The 11,006-nt window shown below is 33.0% G+C and overlaps 1 protein-coding gene across 2 annotated transcripts in view; it reads left to right on the forward strand.

The window, feature by feature from the left end:
- LOC118743389 (PDZ domain-containing protein GIPC3-like) overlaps positions 1-11,006 on the forward strand; it is a 169,779-nt gene that overhangs the window by 70,849 nt on the left and 87,924 nt on the right. The window lies entirely within an intron of this gene.

An 11,006-nucleotide genomic window follows, 5' to 3' on the forward strand; every position in this document is an offset into this window, starting at 1 on the left:
CTGCAATACTTTTACTTTATAAACTTCAGTTGCTTAGGTATATACAGTCATGTGTAGAATATTAAGACCTACAAGCAAAAGCCTGATACAATATTAATTTAAAGTTTGTTTCATGCATTTTCTAAATTCTGAATGGTTTACATATAATTTTGACATTTTAAGCTGTCCAAAATAAACAACACACCTGCCCATTTTGTTTAAGAAAATATCGTACGTTATCCTCACTATCACGTAAAAAAACCTAAAATATACATGATTTTACACTGATTTTAAAAGCTTTCTGGTTAAAAGTAAGTATGTTTAGCCCGGGAAGAAAAATCTGTTAATAGTATAACTTTGAAGCAAATATTTTGAATTAGAGTTAGTGCTGTTGGCTAAATTGATCAATTGATTGTAATGAGTTACAGCAGTCAATATTCAAAGAACTTTTTTACGGTCTTAATATTTTACACATAACTGTACATGCATACATATGTATGTAGCCCTACGAATATGCGTATGAAGACGATTTCTGGTGAACTAAAGTTTTGTGTGACTGTTTGAAAAAATACTAAAATCCTTTACGTACATACATACCGTTCTGTGTTTTCTTGGTAAATTATTTGTAAGATGTTATCAAGATTTTTAACAAGTAAAAGCTCCTCGTATTTTGTTCCAATATTTATTTAAATAAAAAGCTCTACGATTTCAACTTTAGGTGAACTGATCTCATAGTCGCATATGCAAAATATGTATGAATTTAAAAGCAAAAAAGCTTTAACTGCCGCAGGCGAGTAGGTAGAGATGTCGACTATAGTAATTCTGTGTGTCGCAGGTTCAAATGACGACACATACATATGTATGTAGTTTTCAAATGATAGAAACCAATTTTTTAATATACGTACACACTTATGTACAAAGTTTATATTTGCACATGAAATTTCAATTTGTAAACGCTTGTCAATAGCATGTTTAATCTTGATAATAAAAGAGCTTTTGATTTCTGTGCTAGAATGGCAATTCTTGATAAATATCTAATAAAAATTTACAAATTATAAAAATTTTGAATTTATCAAGTGCACAGAATCGGGCTGATATGGTATGTGTACATGAATTAAGAAACTCATAAATTAGAATTTGCAAAAATATTTTTATTTTTTTTTATTTTTTACTTTAGTAACTTACATTCATACATATCGACGGTCCTCTGCAATAACGTAACAACTCAAAATTCAAAAAATGAAAACTCTTACTACTGTTAAGTGGCTCAGGTCTCTAATTCTTATCGAATCCATATCTTATCCTTAATTACTGTAGTAATCCTTACTACTTACTTCGGTAAGGGTTAGACATGGATAAGACAAGGTTAGAGACATGAGCCACTTAACAGTAGCAAGGGTTGGATTTTTTCGAATTATGTCATTATTGCAGACGACCGTCGATATGTATGTATTTAAATGGCTCAAAATTTTTGTAGCTTGTGTTACTTTTCTACCAAATTGCTTGGCAAAATTCCATCAAACTGGTTGTTGTAAAAATCGATCCGGGTACAGTGCTTCGATTCGTTTCTAGTTTCTGTAAAACTTTGTATTTCATTGTTTTCGTAATATATTGAATGTTTCTGGGCGGTGAGTCCGAGATTTGGATCACTTTTATGTTACTTCATACAAGGAAAGACCAATCTAATGTGCATTATCAAATGCAAGTCCGCTCTATATACTACAGCATTGTTCACGAAAATAGCAGCGCGACGTAATGAAAAGTTTTGACAATTTAATTTCCTTTTCTTTTTAATTATTATTTTTTTTTATACAAATATAGTTAATTCTAGGCGGCCGCTCTGGCTGAGTGGTTTGATGTGCGTACTATCACGAATGTAAGCAATGATCTTTAAACCACAACTTATATATATGGATATTGACATGTATTTCTCGAGTTAAATTCTAAATGTTTTTTATCAACTAACGCTCCTTGCAACACAACAACCCTCTGAATTTAAAATACAACTTACAATTTTTTTTTTAGAATGAGAACTATCGAACCAGCCGGCGGTGTTCAATTCGAAGTTCTTTCATTGTCCAGAAAACATGTAGGTGTTTTTTTTTCTAATGGAATATCCATTATATTTGTGCGAAAAACAACTGGGTTTCCTTATGGCTACATTATTCTACATCTACTACATTTTGCATAGATACTTGTACAGTTTGTTTTAGTAAACCATTTTAAGCTACTTTTTTATTCCTATTAGTTTTAAATTCTATATTTGTTTTTACTTAATTAAATAGATTACAATAATTTTAAGTTCAACTGAAATTAAAAGAAAAATGCAAATATTCACTGTCGAATTAAAATTCATTGAGTTTATGATTTACATACTTCTAATGGCGGTATTGTAATTAGCAAAAGCAGAAACATATATGTACATATTCATCTATGTACATTAGGGTGGTCCTTACAAAATCAAATGAACGATTTTTTTCAGTCTCACACCCTCAATCGATAATGCCACGGTTGAGGCTTGGGAAATGTGATGTCAAAATTTTCTTCCTACATTTAAGGACCATCCCAATGTACATACATATAAACATACATCCTTATAAGCAAGAGTACATATATGTACATTCATGTCGATCTTCAAAACTAATTGCTTGACGCCGGTTTATACATAGGTTAAAGTTTTCATGGCTTGATTATGCGTTCTTATAAAAAACGAAATTGTGATAATTTTTAAGGAAACAATTAGCAATTAGCTATTAGTTAAATTGATTTAAATTAAATAAAACATACTGTCCTCATGCCGAAAACACTATTATTCACTAGATCTATTATTTTTTTAGTTATTTAATGAATTTTTGTTAATGTGATATGTTTTGAAAAGAGCAACTCTTGTATTACATAACATTCATCGACATTCGTTTAGTTGTATACACAGATAAATATTGTTTATTTGTATGTAATAAGTACAGATTTTCTTCTTAAAGTATTTTTCGGAAAGTTTTCAATTAAGCTTCAAATTACATTGAATTGTTATTTTAGCACATTTATTCCAGTCATCGTTAAAATGTACCGTAGGGAATTATAGTGTCTTTAATACACTGTATTATTTAAACATATGAATGTTTGTATTCTTGTATGTACGTATGTATAGATATCACATACCCTCTTGAAAAGAGGCACAACTCGAAAAAAAATATTTCGATAATTGCGTTAAATCTGTACTATTCACAATAAATTATATTTTCGATTTCATTTTTAAGTTGTACCTCTTTTGAAAAAAGTGTGCGATGTGTTTTATAAAAAACTTTATGACAGTGCTTGCCGCAGATGTGTGAAAGATAATCCGTACGCACGTGATTACTTCACTGCTCCTTCAACACTTAGAAGTAAAATTTTTGTTCAAAACCTTTGACTATCGCTTCATTAGAAATTTAAAATTTAAATTATCAGCTTTATATTATAGCACAAACACATAAGAAGAACTGCATACACACATATGTATGTATGTATGATGGCCGAATATTATAAAATTAATCATAAAACGATGGGAAACTAAACAAAAGCATGTCCAATATTGCCAACAAAATAATGGAAATAAAAATAATTATAAAACAACTTGACTTTTTTAATTTGTAATTTCGCTTGGAAGTAGGTACATACATACATACCTATTTATGAGCCGTTCCGCATCGATTGATGATAAGCAAATTTAATTTTTCTCCACTCGAATTTTTTGCAATACTACCCAACAGTGGCGGATTTATCGTACAGGCAACATAGGCTGAAGCCTAGGGCGGCAGAATTAAGGGGCGGCAAAATTTAAGACAGCTAAATTAAAAGAAAAAAATTTATTTGGATTCAGCTGCACTTGAAATTGTGTTTGTGTCTGTAAAATATTATTAATGATTCATCTCATTCAATACAATTCAAAATTAGAATTACGCTGCGAATTTTTCCTTAGTATAGCAGTCGTTGAAATTTCCATTTAACTTTCATTCACGTGGCTTAGGAACCCGACGGCGCGCCTGCGCGTGACGCAAAGAAACAGCCGACACGCTGCCCCGAGAACGAGAATCATCTAAAAGGTTACCACACTTGACAACACTGCCGAAAAATGAGCGTGCATTTTCGAGAAAATTCTTGATTCCAAGCCCACCAGTTTTTCATAAGTGTATCATAACGTGAATAATCTGAAGGTCAGCTTCCGTCGTATGTCAAATTAGGCAGTGTATCTGTGTATGGTCTTCTGTTTGTCTTGCGCGAGGTCAAAAAATCTTCCGGATGAGCGATTTTATTTTGTATACTCGCATAGCGCTACTTCAATGTCCTGATAATTGGATTCTACTTGTCCAAACCTCTAAAGCATTTCAGTGCAGTTTTAAAACGCGTGAAAAACTATCTCAGATCTTCACTGAGCGAAAACAAACTGAATGCTCTTGCGTTGCTGACTATAGAGTCAGATTTGTTTCTATCTATCGATTGTGAAGATATTATCCGCGAATTCGCAGCTGAAAAATCAAGACGTAAAGAACTGTGAAAAAGAAGTGTTTGAGAGAGGGTTTTTGTTGAATACCTTATCCATGCTGATGTCGAATTTGTTAATTCCGTTATGTATTTCATTATTAACGAACTATATTGTAATAAAGCACTGACAATAACAATCATATTTGATATATATATATATATTTTTTTTTTCGTGAAAAAAGGGCGGCAAGTTATGAATTGCCTAGGGGCGGCAAATATTTAAATCCGCCACTGCTACCCAATACAAAATAAAATTATTGAATTAACCATATGTACAAATATGTATTTTGATGTAATACTTCTATATTGATAGTAACGTATCTTCGCAATGTGTTTTTATTCCGCAATTAATTGCGAGACAGCCTATCAACGAAATGTTTGCTTGTGTTAGTATAAATGTATATATGTATGTATGTTAACCACTATATACAAGCAACTGTCAAGTCATCCAGGAGCGGTTAAAATAAAAAATTAAAAATTAATTAAAAAATAAATATTAAATAAACAAAAATAGTTTCCCTAAAAGTCATCGGTGCAAGCTTTGTGATAACCGGCGGATTTGAATAAGCTACAAGAGGTGAGAGGCGTTAAAAGTTATTCCGTAAGGTTCGTGCCTTCCTTTTCAGCGGATGTACATTATACTTCCTACTGTCTGCCAATAGAATAGACGGCAACGGATAACGCAGATTCTTAGATCCTCGTCTTGGATACGGAGTACGAAAATAAACCATACAAAACAAATCCCAATTGCCCATCAACAATCATATCTGTTGTGGTTTAGTACAATGTACGCATACGTTGCCGCAACGAATGAAATTCGCCCGACTGCCTACTTTTGACGCGCATAAATGCTGCAACACATCAATGCATGAAACGAATTCGAAACAGCTGACTTTTGGCCAATCAAATCGAGCCGGTTTGTTTGCGGCAACGTTTTCATTGTGCCGTCCCGCCATGTGCTATGCGTCTTGTCAGTCAGAAGCATCCCTGTGACGCAGAAAAGATTTTTCTATCTGGCGAGGCCTTAAAGGGCCATTTACATAAGACTTTCCTCGCTTTGCTTGACAGTTCACACTTTGACAACAAAGCGCGTGAAACGCAGAAGGTATGCTACAATAAACGCTTTGAAAGCTTTTGCGTTCTCCTTTTCCTCCATATTTTTTATCTGTAAAATAGATAGCAATATAATAATATGCATTAATAATTTCAAATAAGAAACATTTCTAAGTTTTTTTTTATTTGTTCCAGCCATTCGTTTTGTGTTTAGTTTTTGTACGTACATACATATGTATCTCCTTCTTAGCACGATTCATTTCGTTTGTTGTTATTAAAGATTTTGTAAGTCGTTTTTTTTTCTAATTTTAATGAATCGTGCAAAGATTGTTATTAAAAATAAATATTTGTATGTGTATGATATACCAAAGTTGAGTGCGCCAGCAAGCGCATAACTCGAGAATGGATGGTTCACTTTGAGCTGGACTCGTCGAATCGTCACATACGATATCGTGTTACTCGTCACCTAAAAACACATATTTCAGATTATGATATACGTGAACGTACTTTTTATCCCATTCAGGTTATACGAATCGTGCAATCTTCTTTCGTGTGGTTTTCGATCCCTGAACGGATATTACGATTCGAGCCCTTCTTTTATGTTATGTCATTTACAGCTGGTGACTCATTCGGAGGCACCATGATTGTGTTGTGTTGTGTAGGTCAGTGCTTAAATACATTCGTTGACCTGGAACTATTGCGCACTGTACTTTACATAAACTTGGCAAAATATCTACATACGTTTCTCCGCGAATGTCGACAAGTAAGAGAATTTCGTCTCTTTAATCTATATTAAATTTCTGTAGACCAACGATACTCACCCATTTTGTTATGCTATACTATACAAATTATACAGGGCTCGAATCATCACATACGATATCGTATTACTCGTTACGTAAAACACATTTTTCGATTTATGACATACGTGAACGTACTCTTTATCCCATTCAGCTTATTCGACTGACTTATCACGTAATTTTCTTTCGTATGGTTTTCGATCCGTGAACGGAGGTTACGACTCGAGCCCAGTTTCACTGACTCACCATCCAACTGGATCATTATTAACGCCACCGAATGAAGAACAAAAATTTCTTCAAATTTAAAGAGTTTACAGTAAATAGTTCTATTGATGCTACTATCCAATTCCTATGTAGAATTGCTGCCATATATTAAATTAATAAGGCAGCCAAACTCCTTCACGTACAGCATAAAGTACGGCGTTTGAACATATTGGAGAACATGGAGATATACATACATACAAGCAGGGAACATTTCAAGTGAGAATTATGAACGAACAAACAAACACCGTATTCGAGGTAATCGGAGTGTTCGCTATGGAACTGCCAGTAAGAATTAGCCAGTAACAAAATTCAGAGAATAAGGTACCTTACTCTCCCAAAGAGAGAAACTTACTAAGTTTTGCGCGAACAGGAATTAGCAAACATTTGCAAGCTTCACTGCCAGCCGGCGTCCACGGTTGCATTTCGAGCTTAATAAATTTTTTAAATTATTTCAGGTGGAAACCAAAACAGGACCTATACCTATATTTCTTCTTATTCTGACTTTCCTTATCATATGCTTCAATTTCTTTGTGGAAGTCACTGTCGGATTTCCTATATCGACAAGGGTGTCGACTGCGTTCCGATTATGAATACAGCTTATTCAGCCGAGTACCTTTCATATGGTTGGAATTAATTAAATTAATTGAATAAACGAATATTTACATACTTCTTTCATTAGTAAATCGCAACAAGATAGTTCATTTTTAAATTTAACGAACATTTTGATTCAAATTAATGTTGACAAAAATGCAACCGTGTGCCACAATCCTGCTTGCAAATTCTTACTGGCAAAAATTTTCCCAGCACGAATTTGCAACTTCCACTCCAAATGAAGTGTCAAAATTGTGCTCTCTCCTTGCAAGTTTTACTGGGTTTTTGGCAAAACGAACACGATTTGGTAACAATTGGTACCAACTTGTACAATTTTTTTGCATAGCGAACACTCCTAATATTCGAACCACTCAAGATGCTCGAAAATACAGACCCACGCCGCAGAAACCAAGAAAATGAAAATAACGGATTTCTATCTGGCGGCACATACCAGCAACCTAGAACCACCAACCTGCTAAATAACGGAACATAAACAGGCGTAATCACGAAAACCATGAAAATAAAAATAACGGCATAAAAATAATGACCTAATGACAGTTAGTAACACGAACACATAAAAAGCGGAAGGAAACACGAACTATTCAGAACGAAAGATGACACTGAAGATGGCACAACGCCGAAACCGGTTTGTCTCCAAACCAAATTTGACAAGGGATGACGAAAAATCGTTCCACAATACATGAATAAAAAATCATATAAACGAAAAAGCGGTGGCAAATTTCTGGTTTAAAATGTTTTAGATCCAGCGCATACCACAGACTTTATCGGCAGCCGCCTTAGTTGGGCTTTCGATTTCACCACAACTAATTAGTCGGAGCGATTAAGATGGTGTAGTGTGCGCACCTCCATACATCTTCATCAGTTTTACCAGAAATAATTATCCATTTAGGGCCAGAATCTCTAGAAAAAAAGGCTAGAAAGGGCTAATTAAAAAAATTAGAGCTAAGAAAAGGGCTAGTTTCATTACTAATCGATTAAACATTTTTATTTATTTATTTTAAAATGAATTTCCAACATTGTATTTGTTTTAAGTACAAAGGCATATACAGTTTTCATTCTAAACAAACATTCTGAGCTTAGTACTCGAAAAAAGAAAACATAAAAAACACATACAGTCGCTCACAGAAGTATTCGTAATTTAGTTTTTTCACAATATTCCAAATGTTTTCCAACATAAATCTTTTTCGTTAATTTTCATGTAAAATATAGCTCATTCTATAACAAAAACCATATAATTCATTCTTGCAAACTTTGTACAAAATTCATAAAAATTAATCAAACTTAAAAAAATTTTCATCAAAATTTCAAAATTTTTATTCAGAATTTTGAGAAATATTTTCGGTATGCAGTTTTGTAGCCCCTTCAATTTTAATAGAATAAAGTGCAAGTTTCAAATAGCTAAAAATTACTGCTGATTTTTTAGAATTTTTTTTTTGTCGAGGGTGTTGCGCATTTTCTTCCATATAAAAATAGATTTTGTTCATGCCTTATATGGAAACAAATGCGCAACACCCTCGACAAAAAAATCTCAAAAATCAACGGTAATTTTCAACTACTTGAAACTTGCACTTTATTATACTAAAATTGAACGGGCTACACTGGATACCAAAGATTTTTCTAAAGACCCTGAATAAAAATTTTGATGGACATTTTTTTAAGTTTTGATTCATTTTTATGAATTTTGTATAAAGTTTGCAAAAAAAAACCATATAAATGTTTTTGTTATAGAATGAAAATTAACGAAAAAGATTTATTGATGGAAAACATTTGGAATATTGTGAAAAAACTAAATTACGAATACTTCTGTGAGTGACTGTATGTATGTACATAGATACATTACGAATTCATTAATTCATTAGTTTACACGAAAATAGGACTTCGCTTAAAAGTATTTTTTTAGACTTATTTAGGGTCGCTAAACATTAAAATAAGTCTCATTTATTTCGCCAAAAAATCGTTAGAATTCTAGAAAAGCGAATACAACTAATCTTCTTTGGATACCTTTCGGAAGATATATCAAGCCTCATTGCTTTGATATATTTTTTGTGTCAATCGGAATAGTACTTTTTACTAAATTCTACAGATAAGGAAATTTTCAAGCTTTTTCGAAAATTGTTCATTTTTATATTCATTCCTTTTAGTTAATAAACTTATTTAAAAAAAAAGATTGTTAAAAAGCCATGACGGAGGACAATTGTATAACGAAGATATGAAGCATTAGAACGGCCAAATCGGACAGAAAATGTTTAGCTTTTGACAAATTTAATAAAAGCGTCCAATTTCAATTTTTGCTACAATCACTCTTTCAGTTAAAAATGTTTTTTTTTTTCAAACAAACAGCAGAAATTTTTAAAATTTGGTTAAAATTGTTGGAGTCTCGAAGGGCTGTTTCAAATTTAAAAGGGCTGACTTGGCTCTCAGAGGGCCTGGAGACCTTGGCTCAAATTAAAGGTCTTGATTTGCACTAAAACGCACTTGATGTTCGAGGGATAGAAAATTGTGTGAAGGATGCACAGCTGCATGCAAATAAAAAAAATGCCATAAATAATGCATTTTATAAATTAAGGAGTTCAAATTTTTTCGATTTTTGAACAGTGGAATCTTTTTTCGCCTCAAAATCTATTATCATATTTTACTAAAAAATACAATTTTTTTTAATAAATAATTTTTTTAGGGTCGAATAGTAATTGTGGCTCAATGGGAACATTTTTCCGTGAAAGGAAAAACCATTTTTCTTCATATCAAAATACTGCTTCTGTCGAAAGCCCTACTGCCGCCCCCCGTAGATCCGCCGCTCCTGACTGGCACCCAACTTATTTGCGATGCAATTAGTAAGGAACAATTGGAGGCAGTAACAGTACACAATACCCCAGATGTTTTCGCTTCCAAGTGCAAAGACTCAATTGCTGGATACTTATTTAGTTTAGAATAGCACAACGTAACCACAAAAATTGCAATTTAATCTTACCAACAACAAATGTGTTTCATTTATTAATGCGTTAAATTTGTATTGTGGAAAGCATGATATACATATGTACATAATACATGATCTGACACATCCACAATCTACATACTTTGCTTGGCTTGAATTGCAAATCATGTGGAAAAGTACCACCACCACCACTCTATTCAGATGTGCGTTAATCAAATTAATTGAATTATTTGAGCTCAAGAAATAATTTCACGAAATCTGCAGCACTCAAACAAACTATGTACATACATATGTATGTATGTATAAATGTCCCAGCAGCGTATGGAATGCATTCCGCGTCGATGCCTCACTCGATGACAAGTAATGGCATTTGATTCCGCTCTCGACTCTTTTTCTATTGAAGTGTGCATTACATTTACATTGGCGGTAAGGTGTGAGGGTTTCTTGCATTACCTCTAGCATAGCATTACGCTCAAAGTAAGTAAGTAAAGGTTCTAGTAAACGATAAGAATAGATTGCTATGAACGATTGTCCTTAAAATGTCATTCCTATTCGTAAAAGTTTGTTAAATTAGTACATACCGCTTATTTGTTGCAAGAGTGTCATAATCAGTGTTGCCACGGACACATTTTTTTTCCTACCAAGGCCACCCAAAAACTACCAAAAATTTTTTAAGTTTTTAATTTGGTTTTTTCAATGTCAAGTTTATCAAAAATGTTGATAACATCTAAAACACAGCTAGTACAACGAAAACAAATTAACAACGTATAAAAATTAATTTTTGCTGTACGGACTTATATACTATATATTATTATTATAACATCGGGGTTACTCGCGCTTCGCCCTAA

The sequence above is a fragment of the Rhagoletis pomonella genome, unplaced genomic scaffold, assembly GCF_013731165.1.
Source record: "Rhagoletis pomonella isolate Grant_MI unplaced genomic scaffold, Rhpom_1.0 Rhpom_scaffold_00007, whole genome shotgun sequence".
Lineage (NCBI taxonomy): Eukaryota > Metazoa > Arthropoda > Insecta > Diptera > Tephritidae > Rhagoletis > Rhagoletis pomonella.